The 15476-nt window shown below is 41.4% G+C and overlaps 1 protein-coding gene across 1 annotated transcript in view; it reads right to left on the reverse strand.

The window, feature by feature from the left end:
* Dner (delta/notch-like EGF repeat containing) overlaps positions 1-15476 on the reverse strand; it is a 326383-nt gene that overhangs the window by 108848 nt on the left and 202059 nt on the right. The window lies entirely within an intron of this gene.

The raw sequence follows: 15476 nt of genomic DNA on the forward strand, positions 1-15476 counted from the left end.
AATCATTTGCACAGTCACCAGGGATTCAAACTCCTGGGCCCAAGCCCTTAAATTCAGCTATGCCTAAATCAGTAAGCAGCCTAGACAGGAAATAGAACATCTTAGTTCCCACTGTAATCTCAGACTTAAGAGCCCGAGGCAGAAGGATCTCAAATCCCAAGCCAACCTAGGCTACACAGTGTCAGCCTCATTTTAAAAGCAAAAAAAAAAAGAAAAGGAAGACTTTAGCCAGGTGGTGGTAGCACACGCCTTTAATTGCATCACTTGAGAAGCAAAGGTAAGCAGGACTCTTGAGTTTGAGGCCAGCCTGGTGTACAGAGTCAGTTCCAGAACAGCCAGGACTACCCAGAGGAATGCTGACTTGGATTAAATAAATAAATAAATAAATAAGATTTTAATGACCATTGCTTTGAATGATTTGAAATTTCAAATGTATTTAAATATAAAGAGATTCAGATCTAACCTGCCACCCTTGTCACCTAGCTTTAAGTGCCATTAACATTTCTATGTAACGACATCTGGTTTCCTCATAGCTTCCCCATAAGGATTTCTTAAAACAAACTGCACTTCTATAAATATTTCATTATGCGTCCTTCTCAAAGGAGGATTGTTTTTAAAGACTGATTTTAATGTCCTCTCTAATGTGTAGCTCATTTATAAACTCAAACATTTTTAACCTTTTTATTAGCACATAATAATTATACATAATAGATTTCATTACATCTTCATATCTGCTTTCATATTGACAATATTCACCCCATTATTCTCTCATCTTCCTCCAATTCCCAATGATTCCATTTTTGTTATATGTATTAATATCAAAATTTTATCTTTTAAGAGCTGCACTTGTGTGGAAATACACAAACACCCCATCCACTTATTTTTATAGACCTAAAGATTTGAAACTGTAAATAGAGTGAATCTGAGGTCCTATTCAAAATACCAGTTCTGTATACAGGTTTATAAGTAAACAAAGAAATTAATTTACATTTTATGTGCTGGGTGTTGGGGCTGCCATAGTGACTTGAGGGGGCCAACAGGCATTGGCTCTGCAGAAATTCTACATCACTTCAGAAGGTCTGATAAAACATTTCTCATATGCCAAGATCAATATGGCACCCTAGTGAGGGAGATCCTGTCTGGAATAAACATTACCTCATTATTTTCTTCCCCTTGGGCTTTAAAATCTTTACAAATTTTGAAAGCATAAGAAACGGTGAAATCGTATTTAAAAGACTCTGGGTAAGTAGAGTGACTTGTAAACTATGAGTCTCCTGATGTGCCTATGGCTCAGCATTTCTACAAATGAAGACTGATTAATGGAAGCATTCACTGGGGGAAGTGGGTAAAGAGGAGGCAAGAGAGGCAGGCTGAGATTGCAAGCTGATGGGACACAGAGCATCCCTGGCAATACTGGAAATACATAGTAACTACTAGAATTCAAGGACTGATCACGTCGTAGCAACAATAGCCAATATCTGCCTGTGCATGTGTAGCGTGGTATTGATGCCTGTCCACCCCAGGCTGGTCATGTGGAGCCAAGAGTCATTATTGGCCTCCTGTGAGTTACTAGGGAATGACTATTGCATCATTGCCATCCGCTGACAATGGCCAGCTCCGGGAGAAGAGAGGCAAAGCACGAAGAACCACACGCATGAATTCAGGAGCTTTCAACCACGAGATTAGCAAGACATTTCTTAGACCTTCAGAGACTAGCAGCCTGATAGAAATTGTCAACCATCACACACACACACAGACACACACACACACAGACACACACATACACACACATGATTCTCGGGACTGGATACCTAAGATTGACCCTAATCATCCTTCCTGAGCCTTCTGTCTTTTCAGTTGTTAGTTTGTTTGCATGTCTTTTGGTTGGTTGGTTGGTTGGTTTTGGGTTTTTTGTTTTTGTTTTTAATCTCATAACCAGACAGTCAAAACTCAATAAGCAGTAGACAGGAATTTGAATGGGACAAAATATTAAAATCTCTTTGAGTTTTCTATCTATCCTGCTGAAAGTAGGATGGTCACGTTTTTAGAGAAGCATGCCAAACAGTCACAGCACTTTCCGGGCCTGTGACAGTGGGAACAGACACCCAGAGAAGCATGCAGATGTTTAAGAAAGACTTGAGTGTGCCAGTGCTGAGGGAAAAGTGACCTAGTGGCTGATGGGATGTCTTAGGTAAATGTGCTCTTACATACATAAGTGAGTATGTGGTTCCCAAAGAACCATGCCAAACTCCCAAGTGGACAGTCAATAAAGAATGGCAGAAAATGTATGTAAAGGCATAGAACTATACCGAATAGGTGAGTGGCACTTACATGTCCCCTAAAACACAGGGCAATGGCAAGCTTCACACTAGTTTTCAATGAAAGATCTGGGTCTGGTTGCTCTAGGAAGTTAATCACCACATAATACCTTGGGGCCTTATGTCCCAGGCACACTTCTTGTCTTTGTTCTAAGCTCCCACAACTGTAGAGCCATTTATCACCATGGTTCCCCCTCCATAACAAACTGTATCCCTCGAACTGCAAGTCAAAGTAAACCCTTCCTCCTTTAAGTTGCTCTGGTCACAGCACTGAGAAATGCACCAAAGACAAACCAAACACAGAAAGGATGGTGTTGGTCCCGTTCAACACTCAGTATCGTCACTTTGGGTTTGGGTTAGGCTAATCTGGCATGTGGGAATCCCAAAATTAAACACATCCCAACTGAAAAGATGTTGTGTCTGAGAGACTCTGTTAGATGTGATTCCAATCACAATGTTAAAATGGGTAACAGGGTTTTTTTTTTCTTTTTTTTTTTAATTAGGTATTTTCCTCGTTTACATTTTCAATGCTATCCCAAAAGTCCCCCATACCCACCCCCCCCAATCCCCCACCCACCCACTCCCCCTTTTTGGCCCTGGCATTCCCCTGTACTGGGGCATATAAAGTTTGCAAGTCCAATGGGCCTCTCTTTGCAGTGATGGCCGACTAGGCCATCTTTTGATACATATGCAGCTAGAGACAAGAGCTCCAGGGTACTGCTTAGTTCATATTGTTGTTCCACCTATAGGGTTGAAGTTCCCTTTAGCTCCTTGGGTAATTTCTCTAGCTCCTCCATTGGGGGCCATGTGACCCATCCAATAGCTGACTGTGATCATCTACTTCTGTGTTTGCTAGGCCCCGGCATAGTCTCACATGAGACAGCTATATCTGGGTCCTTTCAGCAAAATATTGCTAGTGTATGCAATGGTGTCAGCGTTTGGAAGCTGATTATGGGATGGATCCCTGCATATGGCAATCACTAGATGGTCCATCCTTTCGTCACAGCTCCAAATTTTGTCTCTGTAACTCCTTCCATAGGTGTTTTGTTCCCATTTCTAAGAAGGGGCAAAGTGTCCACACTTTGGTCTTCGTTCTTCTTGAATTTCATGCATTTAGCAAATTGTATCTTATATCTTGGGTATCCTAAGTTTCTGGGCTAATATCCACTTATCAGTGAGTACATATTGTGTGAGTTCCTTTGTGATTGGGTTACCTCACTCAGGATGATGCCCTCCAGGTCCATCCATTTGCCTAGGAATTTCATAAATTCATTTTTTAATAGCTGAGTAGTACTCCATTGTGTAAATGTACCACATTTTCTGTATCCATTCCTCTGTTGAAGGGCATCTGGGTTAATGAATTTTAAATTGAAATATGAGGTTGTTAGATTATATTGAGATGTTAAACAGATCTCAGAAGTCACTATTTAAATTTAATTCTCCTAAGAGAACAAACACAACGGACAATTCCTTTCCTATTAAAATATGTGTGTGTGTGTGTGTGTGTGTGTGTGTGTGTGTGTGTGTGTCTCTGTGTGTGTGTGTGTGTGTGTGTGTCTCTGTGTGTGTGTGTGTGTGTGTGTGTGTGTGTGTGTGTGTGTGTGTGTATGGAAATGCCTGTCTCTCGGTCTGTCTGTCTGTCTTGTTTCTCTCTCTCTCTCTCTCTCTCTCTCTCTCTCTCTCTCTCTCTCTCTCTCTGTGTGTGTGTGTGTGTGTGTGTGCCACCATGAGTTGGGGAGGGGAGGGTTAGAAGGTAATTTGTGGAAGTCAGTGCTCTCTTTTCTAGCATGTGGGACCTGAGGATAGAACCCTGGTCATCAGGCTTGGCACCAAAGGCCTTTACCCACTGAGTTATTTGGTTGTCCCACAAAAGACAACTCATGATAGTCTTCTCTGGCACACAAACCATTCTAGAACATCTGAGACTTCAGGCCATGTTACTCTACATGGCTATTCACTTGGACTTTGCCTTCTTTTGATACTGCCCTGTTCGTTAGGTCTAAGCTCAGAAAACACCAATTTGGACCTGGGACTCTGGCCCTCCTTTACTCTTGAACTTGTCACCATGTCACCTATAAGATCTTAAGAGCAGGTCTTATCCCCAGAGCCCATGCTCCATCTCTTTATAATTACCATTATCTGATATGATTCTCTCATTCATTCAGTTATAAGTACTTTCATCTGATGAATGCAAATGCATTTGCCTTACATGTGCATTCTCACCTCCTTGAGAATCAGGGATTTGTCTTATTAAACTCTAGACTCTTGTAACATAAAATACTTCTCAGCACAAATAGCTATTCAAATAATGAGCCCATTTATTTAAGGTTTTTCCCTTAAATCACTGCATCCTTTAACTAAGATGTCTGCCTATCCCAAAGAAACAACACTCAGAAGCCATATGGATGAAGAGTGCTTTCCACTCTTTCTCCTAATGGGCATTAAAATGAACACACAGCTGGGTTTTTTGTTTGTTTGTTTGTTTGTTTGTTTGTTTGTTTTTGTACTACTCAGCTGTTAAAAAGAATGAATTTATGAAATTCCTAGGCAAATGGATGGACCTGGAGGGCATCAACCCAAGTGAGGTAACCCAGTCACAAAAGAACTCAAATGATATGTACTCAATGATAAGTGGCTATTAGCCCAGAAACTTAGAATACCCAAGATACAAGATACAATTTGCAAAACACATGAAACTCAAGAAGAACGAAGACCAAAGTGTGGACACTTTGCCCCTTCTTAGAATTGGGAACAAAACACCCATGGAAGGAGTTACAGAGACAAAGTTTGGAGCTGAGACAAAAGGATGGACCGTCTAGAGATCATACCCGGGGATCCATCCCATAATCAGCCTCCAAACGCTGACACCATTGCATACACTAGCAAGATTTTGCTGAAAGGACCCAGATACAGCTGTCTCTTGTGAGGCTAGGCCGGGGCTTAGCAAACACAGAAGTGGATGCTCATAGTCAGCTATTGGATGGATCACAGGGCCCCCCCAATGAAGGAGCTAGAGAAAGTACCCAAGGATCTAAAGGGGTCTGCAACCCTATAGGTGGAACAACAATATGAACTAACCAGTACCCCGGAGCTCATGTCTCTAGCTGCATATGTATCAAAAGATGGCCTAGTCGGCCATCATTGGAAAGAGAGGCCCATTGGTCTTGCAAACTTTATATGCCTCAGTACAGGGGAACCCCAGGGCCAAGAAGTGGGAGTAGGGGGTAGGGGAGTGGGGGGGAGGGTATGGGGGACTTTTGGGATAGCATTGGAAATGTAAATGAAGAAAATACCTAATAAAAGTAAATTTAAAAAAAAAGGAAAGGGAAAGGTTATATCACAATATATACTGTAGTAGTAAAAATGAGAACGCCCCCTGCAGGCTCATATATTTGCATTATTAGTCCCCATTTGAACTGTTAAGGGAGAATTAGGGGGTGTGGCTTTGTTGAAGGAGGGGCACCACTGGGGCTTAGCTCACACCAGGCCCTTGAGAATGCTCTCATTCTCAGCTCTCAGCTACTGCTTCAGCACCAAGTCTGCCTGTTCCCCTGCATGATGATAGTTTAATGAACTGAACCTCTGAAATTGTAAGCAAGCCCCAGGTTGGATGATTTCTTTTTATAAAAAGTTGCCTTGGTCACTGTATCTCTTCACAGCAATAGAACAGAGACTAAGTTAAGACATAGACTATCAGAAAATCACCTGCTTTTGCTACAGTGCCCTGCACTCCCAACTTGGGAAAATGCAACGAGCAATTATCCTTCAGAGGGCCCTGAGATGGGTGGAGAATTAAGCTGGTCCACTTCTAAGCTTCAGTCTTGTTTCTCTGATTACAGACTATCCATTCAAGCAGGGCGTGTTGGCGCACACCTTTGATCCCAGCACTCAGGAAGCAGAGGCAGGTGGATTTCTGAGTTTGAGGCCAGCCTGGTCTACAAAGTGAGTTCCAAGACAGCCAAGGCTATACAGAGAAACCCTGTCTCAAAAAAAAAAAAAAAAAAAAAAAAAAAAAAGACTGTCCATCCAACCATATGGCAAATTAACATGGTTGAAACAAACCTTGTCACCTTTTTCTGCCTCAATAGCCCCTGATCAGGTTAGCTTCTAGTTAGTTAGAACCTAACTAACCTGGTTAGGTTCTCAGCTGGGCTGAATCTCCCTCAGGGTCACCTGAAATGTCTGGTGACACTATTCAATGTCCAATCCCTAGGGATGCCCCTGGCATCTAGTGGAAACAGAGTACTGCCAAACATCCTTAAAATAGGACAGTCTCCACCACAAAGAGCCATCTGGTCCAAAATGACCCCATGCTGGGCTAGAAGCCCAAGGTCAGAGGGATACTATCCTTCCAGACTGAAAATGGTTACTTTTATCCTAGTTCCACCTCCTTACATCATACAGGACCACTCACTTATGAATCAGAGCAGCATGTTCAGAGAATTTTGGATAATCAGAATCCTAAGAGTACCTTATAATTTTATATCTCCAAATCAGAGACCATTTTAAAACACACGATTTGACTCTCAAAATTATAAGTTACTGAGCAACTTATTCAGAATGAAGTAATTGATTTGAAATGGGCAGTTTGGAAATACTCCCTGTGAGCCACAGGGTTTATTTATTTTCTTTAGAGAACATTCTAGTATAACAAAGATATAAGGAAACAGTGAGACTCGGGGGTGCACAAGGATGTCTTCAGAGATGCATGGAATACCTGGGGAAGGTCTAGCCTGAGCCTTGGTGCTTTTATAGAAGTCTGAACATAAGCAATGTTAGGTGAATCGAAGCGCATTTGACAGGACATGAAACAGGAGAGCCTGTTCATGACAAAAACACCAGGCAGAAGGTGACTACTCAGATTTAAGGAATTCTCAAGTAATAAACTCACTCTCTAGGTGTTCACAAATTACACAGTACCTAACATATCTTTGGAAAACTTGACTTTATATTATTTTATATTTTGTTATAAGATGCATCTTAAAATTGAGAGGTAATGAGAAAAGTAAAGCTATGTAACATCTTTTGACTTCCAGAGCTAAAAAAATCTATCCCCCCACCCCCACCCACCCACCTGTCTTTATAACTGCAGTGCCCAATCCCTTCGAATGAGAGAAACCTTTCATGGATCCAGGAAGACTCACATGCAGAAAAGAAATTGCCTAAATGGGTCTTTAAATTTAAAAAGCAACTTATCAGTGGCTTTAAAACAAAACAAAAGAACAAGCAAACAAAATAAAAATTAACCTCTCTTCCAACACAATTGTTTATTCATAAGAAGTTTATTCCACAATTCTTCTGCTGAAATGAAAAACATTCATTCCCCTTTCTGCTTTGGCTCTGTGAGGGAGAATCTAATTGTTTCTTTGGAGCACTGTTCTGAAAGCTTCCAAGGTGGGAATTAAAGTGAGATCTATTTTTAGTGTGCCTGGTCTTTTTATAATCTAGCCTGTGCACTGGAGTGAAGCTGTTGGGCTTGAATGGAAAGCCTCATGCTAGCAAGAGAGCCCACCAGCTCCCGATCTTACCCTCTGGGGTCTACACAGCCGGTGCCGGAGCCTTGGCCACGGCTGCTAAAATGCAGTAGCTAATATTAGCACACTGGACAATAAATAAATAGCAGGAATCTGAGCACCATCAAGATATTCCATCTTGGGGCATGCAATCTCAATGTAGGAAGGCAGAAATTATTCAGAAAGAGAGAGAAAGATGGCCTGGCAGGAGAAAACCAGAAATCTCTGGACAAATGTAAACCTAAGTTAAAAACCAAAAGGAAAGAAAGAATGCTATCTATGGTTCACAAAAGGAAAATCGATAACATATAATTAAAATGGGAATATGTAATATGAATAAAAGCATAAAAGAAAGCTTAGCATTCCACAGAACTAAAAAATTTAGTCTCAAGGGTTGAAAGAAAGCATCGCCATCCAATAGTCAAACATGCAAAAGTAGAGAGAGCAAAAAGGATAGTGGTTTAGAAAAAAAAAACTGTCAGGATTAAAAAGCTATGCTCAGCTGAGTGGGCTCATCCAAGTCTTGACAACTTCCATTTCCATCATAACCAAAATGAGGATAAAGATGCCGAGCTCTCAAGATACTGAGTTTGGTCAACTCTGAGCAGCAGGTATAATGCCTACAAATGTACCTTTAAATTCACAACAGCTTGCACAGTGCCTGGGCACTAGCATGTCTTAAGTGGCCCTATGTTTTGTGAATTAATAAAGTATTTGTAGATTCCAAGACTGCAGAGCAATGTACCTATTGTCATCGGAGCTCTAGTTCTAAACAGGCAATTGAGAACAGTGGTCCTCTAAGGGTGATCAGCATTAGCATCACCTGGGGACACCTGTCAAATGTCTATTGAGCAGTAGCATCCTTCATCCACTGAGGCAGAAACCCCAGGTAGGCCTAGAAACAAAAATCTAAGGAGCCATCCGAGGATGGTGGGGTGGCTCACTGGGTAAGCCACTTGCTGAACAAGAATGAAGAGTTCAGATTCTCCAGAACCCATAAAGCCACATGAGGTGGTGTATGAATATCTGTAATCCTGTAGAGATGGCGCTCAAAAGCCAACTAGCCATAAAACAAAAAGAAGTCTTCTAGATTGTTCTGACATGGCATATTTACTAACCATGGAAGTCACCAGCAAGCATTATTTTAATATAAAACATTAATGTTACTTATTTAAGAGTTTTTGCACATAATTCAGATTATGGAAGAGGGAAAAAAAAGTAAAGTATAATAGGCCCCAGATCTTACTTAGCACAACTGACACCATGATGGGGGTACCATTCAGGCCTTTAAACCCAGCAACAACAGAGGCAGCACCACCTACCAAAGTGAGAACAAAGACCTAATCCATCAAAGTCCAGAATTATGGGAAAGTCACTAAACGTACTAACCTTGCTTTCTGGCTTCTTTGCTTCTGCTTCTGGGTGACTAATCTTACTAGTTGAGGTATATCAACCCAGGCTGTGACTTTTATGCCTAAAATCTCACCCTGAGGAATGCTTGGGACTGTACTCAGGTCCTGAACACACAGGGAGTCACCAACCAGCTAGTAAAGACTTTCTATTGGCTTGAACCTAAGTCTGAGCAGTATTGTCTGATGGATACCTTTGGGCTGGATGGCATTCAATAGCCATAAAGAAGTCCTTACAACCAGGCTCAGGATAGAAGGACAGAAAAAAGAATTCTGTTCTTCACCTTTCTCTTGTTCAGACCAGACAGAGAGATGTCCTATATGAGCCACCCATCCTGGCCTCTGTGTGTGTGTGTGTGTGTGTGTGTGTGTGTGTGTGTGTGTGTGTGTGACAAGTGAGTGCACACAAATGCATGTGTATGTCTGCGTGCAGGTGTATGATGTATGCATATATATGAATGTGTGTGTGTGTGTGTGTTGTATGCCATTTTCACAAGTACAAACATGGAATATATGCACACATATGTTTGTGTATGTATGTTGTATACTTGCTCACTCTTTCAAGATCAATACTGTTGCTCTGCTTCATGGTAAGTTTACTTGAGATCAGAGGAGTCAGGTAGAGTTTACGGATGACTATGGATCTCAAAGAGAATGGCCAACTCTAAACCTCAGGCTCTTAATCATGTGTCCTTTCTCCTGCTTTCATGAAATTTATTTAAGAAGACCATGAGGACCAACAAACCAGCTTTGAGGCAGGGGCAGTATGCAGCCTGGCTCTTATTGTATTATCAAAACAGTCACTGAACTGTAGCCATTGGCTACCTTCTTTCAACCTTCTTTTGAACAGAGGCCCAGTTCCCCAAAGCCATGAAAAACCAAAAGAGCAGACAAAACAACACCAAGGCACTGAATTTGCACTTCTCAGCCTAGAGTACCTCTTTAGTCATCCCAGGCCTGAGCTTCCCAAGTCTCACCAGCAGTGTGTACAAAGCAAGACAGAATGGAGGGAGGCCTAGGCTTGTCACCATTACTCAGGCAGCAGATGACAGCAGTTTGAATCAGGGTTGTGGTGGTGGAATAGGAAGAAAGAATCAGATAGAGAATCATCATAAATAAAGTGAGTTGGTGAGTGTCCAGGGATAAATGATAGAAAGGCAGAGCCATCAATGTCCAGCATCCAGTCTGAGCAATGAAGGAGCCCAGTGCCAGCAGGAGTGAGCAGATGCATCAATGCCAAGTCTAATAATGCCGCTAGAGCTGAGGTGAGAGGCCAGACTGGAAAGACAGTCTGGAAGCCATCCTTGTGGTGACAGTTCAGAATGAAAAATTGCTACCAAAGGCCCAGGAGAATGAGGAAAAGGAAAAGGAAGGGGAGGTGGAGATCTTGTGAGAACTCAGGAAAATGGATACAGTGCGGGGCTCTGCAAACCACACAGAGAATGCTTCTTAAAGAGATTAGCGCTGTGGGCAGAGTGAGGACTGGGGAGGAAATGGCGCTGACCACTGACCTAGAGAAGCAGGTCCACAAAACAGATGTGAGCAAGCCCGTGACTTCATTTAGGAAATCACCTGTCAGATCAATGTGTACCAGAGGCAAGGAAAGAGGGGAAGAGGGAAGAGGGAAGAGGAAGAGAGGTAACTGGAGATCAAGAGAAAGGAAGAGAGAGGGAAAGGAGAAAGGAGAAAGAAAAGCTAAACACAGTGAAGTAGGAATGATTTGTTGCTTCCCTAATGGTCTGAGGAGAGCAGGTTCCAGATCCTAGCAGATAGAAAGCAGAGAGGTGGAGAAGGCATGGATTATGGTAAAGATGAGAAATGACCCAAGGAGAGTACGTTGGAAAACAGCAGCATTTTCCACAGTAGCCTACAGCCATAAGGACGTGAGTAGGTGGCCAAAGAATGAATGGTGTGTCTACTCAGGGGGAAATTACTCAGGCATCAAGAAGAAAGTGGAACCCATCCACATTATGTCATGAAAGAGTTTTAGAAGCATTGTGCTCAATGGAAAGTGCTGCTTATAAACATTGCCTGAATTTATATGAATTTATATGAAGTGACTAAAGGAGACAAATCTATGAAGCAGAAAGCTGCCTAGGGCTGGAGGTTGGGGAAATACTAGAATCCATATTTTGAGGTGATGAAATGTCCTAAAATTTATTATAATGATAATTATCCAACCTGGAATGTACTAAAAAAAAAAAAAAAAAAAACACTGAATTCTAAATTTCAATAGTATGTGGATGATATCTCAATGAGCTATTAAAAAAATTAATGTCTCACACACAGTTTCTCACTGCAAGCATATTTCCAATCCAACCCACCAGAAATCAGTTCTCCCCTCACATGCATCCCTAGTCAAAAGCCTCTCACCACTTCTACAAGCAGCAGGCTAACTGTGCTTATATACTGCCTGGATGGCCAGTAGTCTCCTAGTCATCTTCTCAGCATGCCTGCTGGGGAAGAGCCATCATCACATGGCCCACTGTAGTTAGCCATCAAAGTCTCCCATCATCCTTGGGACAAGAACTTTGCTCATTGTTGTGAGCTGGCACTGCTCATCTGAGCTCCACTCATCCCTGGCTCTCTTATGCTCTGCACGCCTACCCCAAAGACCTTGCAGGCAAGTTCCTACCGCAGGACCTTTTGTGTTATCTTAGTCCATTAAGGCTGCTGGAGCAAAGTACCTCACAGTGGGGAAGCAGTAAATGCCACCAACATCATATTGATATAGCTCAAGGCTGAGTAGTCCAAAATCAAAGTGCCAGCAGATTCAGTATCTGTAAGGTCCTCTTCCTCAAAAATGATGCTTTTTTATATGTCATTATATGGCAGAAAGGAAAACAGGGACATATTTTATAAGGACAGCAATTCCATTTATGCATGTATCATGCCTGTGACCAATCACCTCTGAGGTTTTTTTAATACCATCTTCTTGGTAGTTCCATTTCAACATACTGGCTTTGGGGAATACAAGTATTCAGATCATATCATAGTATGTGGATAGCTCTGACATTTTCCTCCCACTGATATTCACATTGCTCATCTCCTTGGGGGTCTCTTATTTCAATCTCAGAAAGGCATTCTCTAATGACCCTACTCTCTGTCTCTGTTTTTTGCTTCTTCATTTAGCCCATCACACCTTGCTTCTTTCTGTTGACCCCATACATGTACATGTATACACAAACAGACATGTATGCACACATATAGACACCACAGTAAACCCACACATGCATGTGGTTTAGCTATCTCCACCCTTAAACTATGACCTCACTGTACACAAAGACTTAAACAATTATATCCACAGATCCCAGAGAACACCTGACATGTACCAAGCATTTGTTAAATAGCTGTTGGATGAATGAATAATCTTTGCATCAACCTTTACTTTAAAGATGAAAAGACCTGCCAGGGCTTTATGGAAGGTTAGGAGTGTCACATAACCAGTAAACCAGAAAGGCCCACTCAAAATTTTGAGCCACAAAATTTTGGTTTTGTCTCCACTTAGTTCCAGTTGGTGCCATTACTGGTCCTGAGAAGAGACAATGCCACTGGAGTCAATGCATTTATACTCATCAAAACCTTTAATAGAAAACTGGGGAGACTTTGGTGTGAAAAGAAAAGCTTTCTGATTCAGAGATGGGCCCTGAGTGATGGAGCTGTCTCAGTTTTTTCCGACAGGCCTTATGACCTTGAATATGTCCTTCAGCCTCCAGACTTCACACATAAAGAGGAAAGATCTGAATCTGCTCATCTTTAAATGCAGCACCATGATGCGTCTATACACTCCTTGGGTTGTGTGTGAGGACTCACTCTGGGACAAACTCACATTTGTCCCCAGGTAGACGTGCCCACTTCACAGGCACTGACCCTCCAGCCGTCAGTGTTTCCCGGATAGATGTAGACAGGCTCATGTGTTACACTTGCCTCAGAATGATGAGTTCCTAAAAATAGTCTAAAATCACCGATTAGTCAGAACAATGCGGTGCTTTGAAGCATTATGGAAATCCAGTGCAAGATGCTAATAATATTTTGGCAGTGGCAGGTGTGAATGTGTATCACAGCTATTCTTTCCAGAAAAGAAAAAGAAAAAGAAATGGCTCCTTTGAGGAAAATTATATTTTTGACGTTAGAAGGTTTTAATAAGATAAATCCCAGTTTAAAAGTTAAATTTCATTTTAGTCATGTGTTTCCTGTCTGCTACTAAAGCACAGGGTTTGGCACAACAGAGAGAGTTGTGCGTGTATTCCTTTCCAAAACTAGGCAGGCTCAAGACCCAAAGAGAGATGATTTATCAGTTCAAATCACAAGGCCAACATGGAAACCAGGCAATGGCAGATTACCAAGAATTTAGAAAAAAAAACCTGATTCAATTCATTCCAAATTCAGAAACCTTCTGATAGATTCTCCTGCAGTATTTTATATCTTTGATGGCCTTCTTTCTGGAAGTATTGCTAGTTTCAAGAGAAACATCAGTCACAGTTGATAATAGCATTTTTCTTGTAATACAAATTTTAACAATAATATAAAACTCATTTTATGTTGTTCAGACACATACATGACTTTTCTCAAAACCACAACTTTTCTCAACAACTAGACAAGTCCTGCTTACAAGCTACTGTTTTACAAAGCAAATGAAAATAAAAGAGACAAGTTTATTGTTGAATCAACTCAAATTCTAATCTACTATATTCATAATCTCTAAATTACCCATGAATCCTCTCATAAACCATAACTAACTGCCTACACAAGACCTTCACCAAGCCAGCCCATATCCTAGCACAGATGGGTGAGGTCACAACCCTACCCTTAACTGAGGGAGCTGTGGCAGTTGATAGCTGCTGGGGAAAAGAGACTCATTCTTTTTGTTGAGGATGTGGCCACTGGTAGGTTTTCTAGACTCCTGTGGATGGCTCTGCCCACATGCACATTTGGGCAACACTTATTGGACTTGCTGGACTTTTTTAAGGAGCATAAAAGGATATGAAGGTGGGCACTGCAGGGAAGGAGAGCCAAGGGTCTTGAGGGGGTTTGGTAAATGGGAAATAGATACAATCATATTTCATTATGTGCATATATGAAACTCTCAAAGAATTAAAGAAAAAACTTTTAAATAGCTTCTGCAAAATGTTTTTAAAATCTTACTACACAACAGCAAGCATATGTGGGATGAAAGTTTCCTACAGGTAAACAACTTCAGGCAGATAACACATCCACAAAGCGGGCCTCGAAGCATTATGTACAAGCCAGCAAGATGATTCATTTCATTTTGAAATCTGTTTAATCTGTGAACTGTGTGGAGTGACCCCACCCCATCCCCAGATGCAAACATGACATTCCTTGGAAATTTGGGAGAGGGGTGAGACATAATATTCAGAAAATAGTACAACTGCCTTGTGTTTTTTGAAAAGTGCATCAAAACAACTCATAACTGTTGATAAGTATGGTACTATGAAATAGCTTTTATTTTAGTAGAAGAAATAAAATATCAGAAACCGGAAAACAGTGTCTTAAATGAGGTATAAGATGTATTAACTATAAAAGCAACGTCTACCTACCACAATCCAAGAATAATGGAGTCAAACAACCATGGAATCATGACTCCAAATAAGTCCTTCCTCTTTGAGCTTTTTCCTCAATTTGTTACAGCAAGATAAAACTGACTGCTACAGGAGGCAAATAGAGGTTACTTGGAAGGAAAAACAATGTAGAAATAGGAGTTTAGGGGCACCTAGGATAACTTGTAGAGGTCTGGATGGAAGACAGGAAGGTAAACTGTGTAGAAAGCTAGAGCCCCTAAGTTCGATTTGGGGATGCTTTAGTTCAAGGTGGCCTGGAACATCCAAATGGAGATGCCAAGGTAGCATCAGAATGAATGGGATGGAGGGGAATATCATCTGATCTATCATTCACACGCATACACACACACACAAATGGCCTGATGAATGGTGAATGTATCAAATTATTAACTGATTCTTAAGATTTTATTAAGTTTGGGTTGGAATAAGTAACTCTTCAATTTCAGCTTATAAACTTGTGCACTGTAGGTTGTGTTTCGGACAGTGAGTACCTAATTTCTCTGACTCCCATTTCTCCATCCGCACTCTCCAATGACATCACCTACCTCATCCCAAGTGCCCACACATTAATAAACACTGGTACCAGAATGAGATGCAAAGGAGCAAAGTGATTTGAGTTGTGCACGTGGCAAGAGAGGAACTTATTATTCTCTCACT

Source organism: Mus musculus, chromosome 1, assembly GCF_000001635.26.
Source record: "Mus musculus strain C57BL/6J chromosome 1, GRCm38.p6 C57BL/6J".
Classification (NCBI taxonomy): domain Eukaryota; kingdom Metazoa; phylum Chordata; class Mammalia; order Rodentia; family Muridae; genus Mus; species Mus musculus.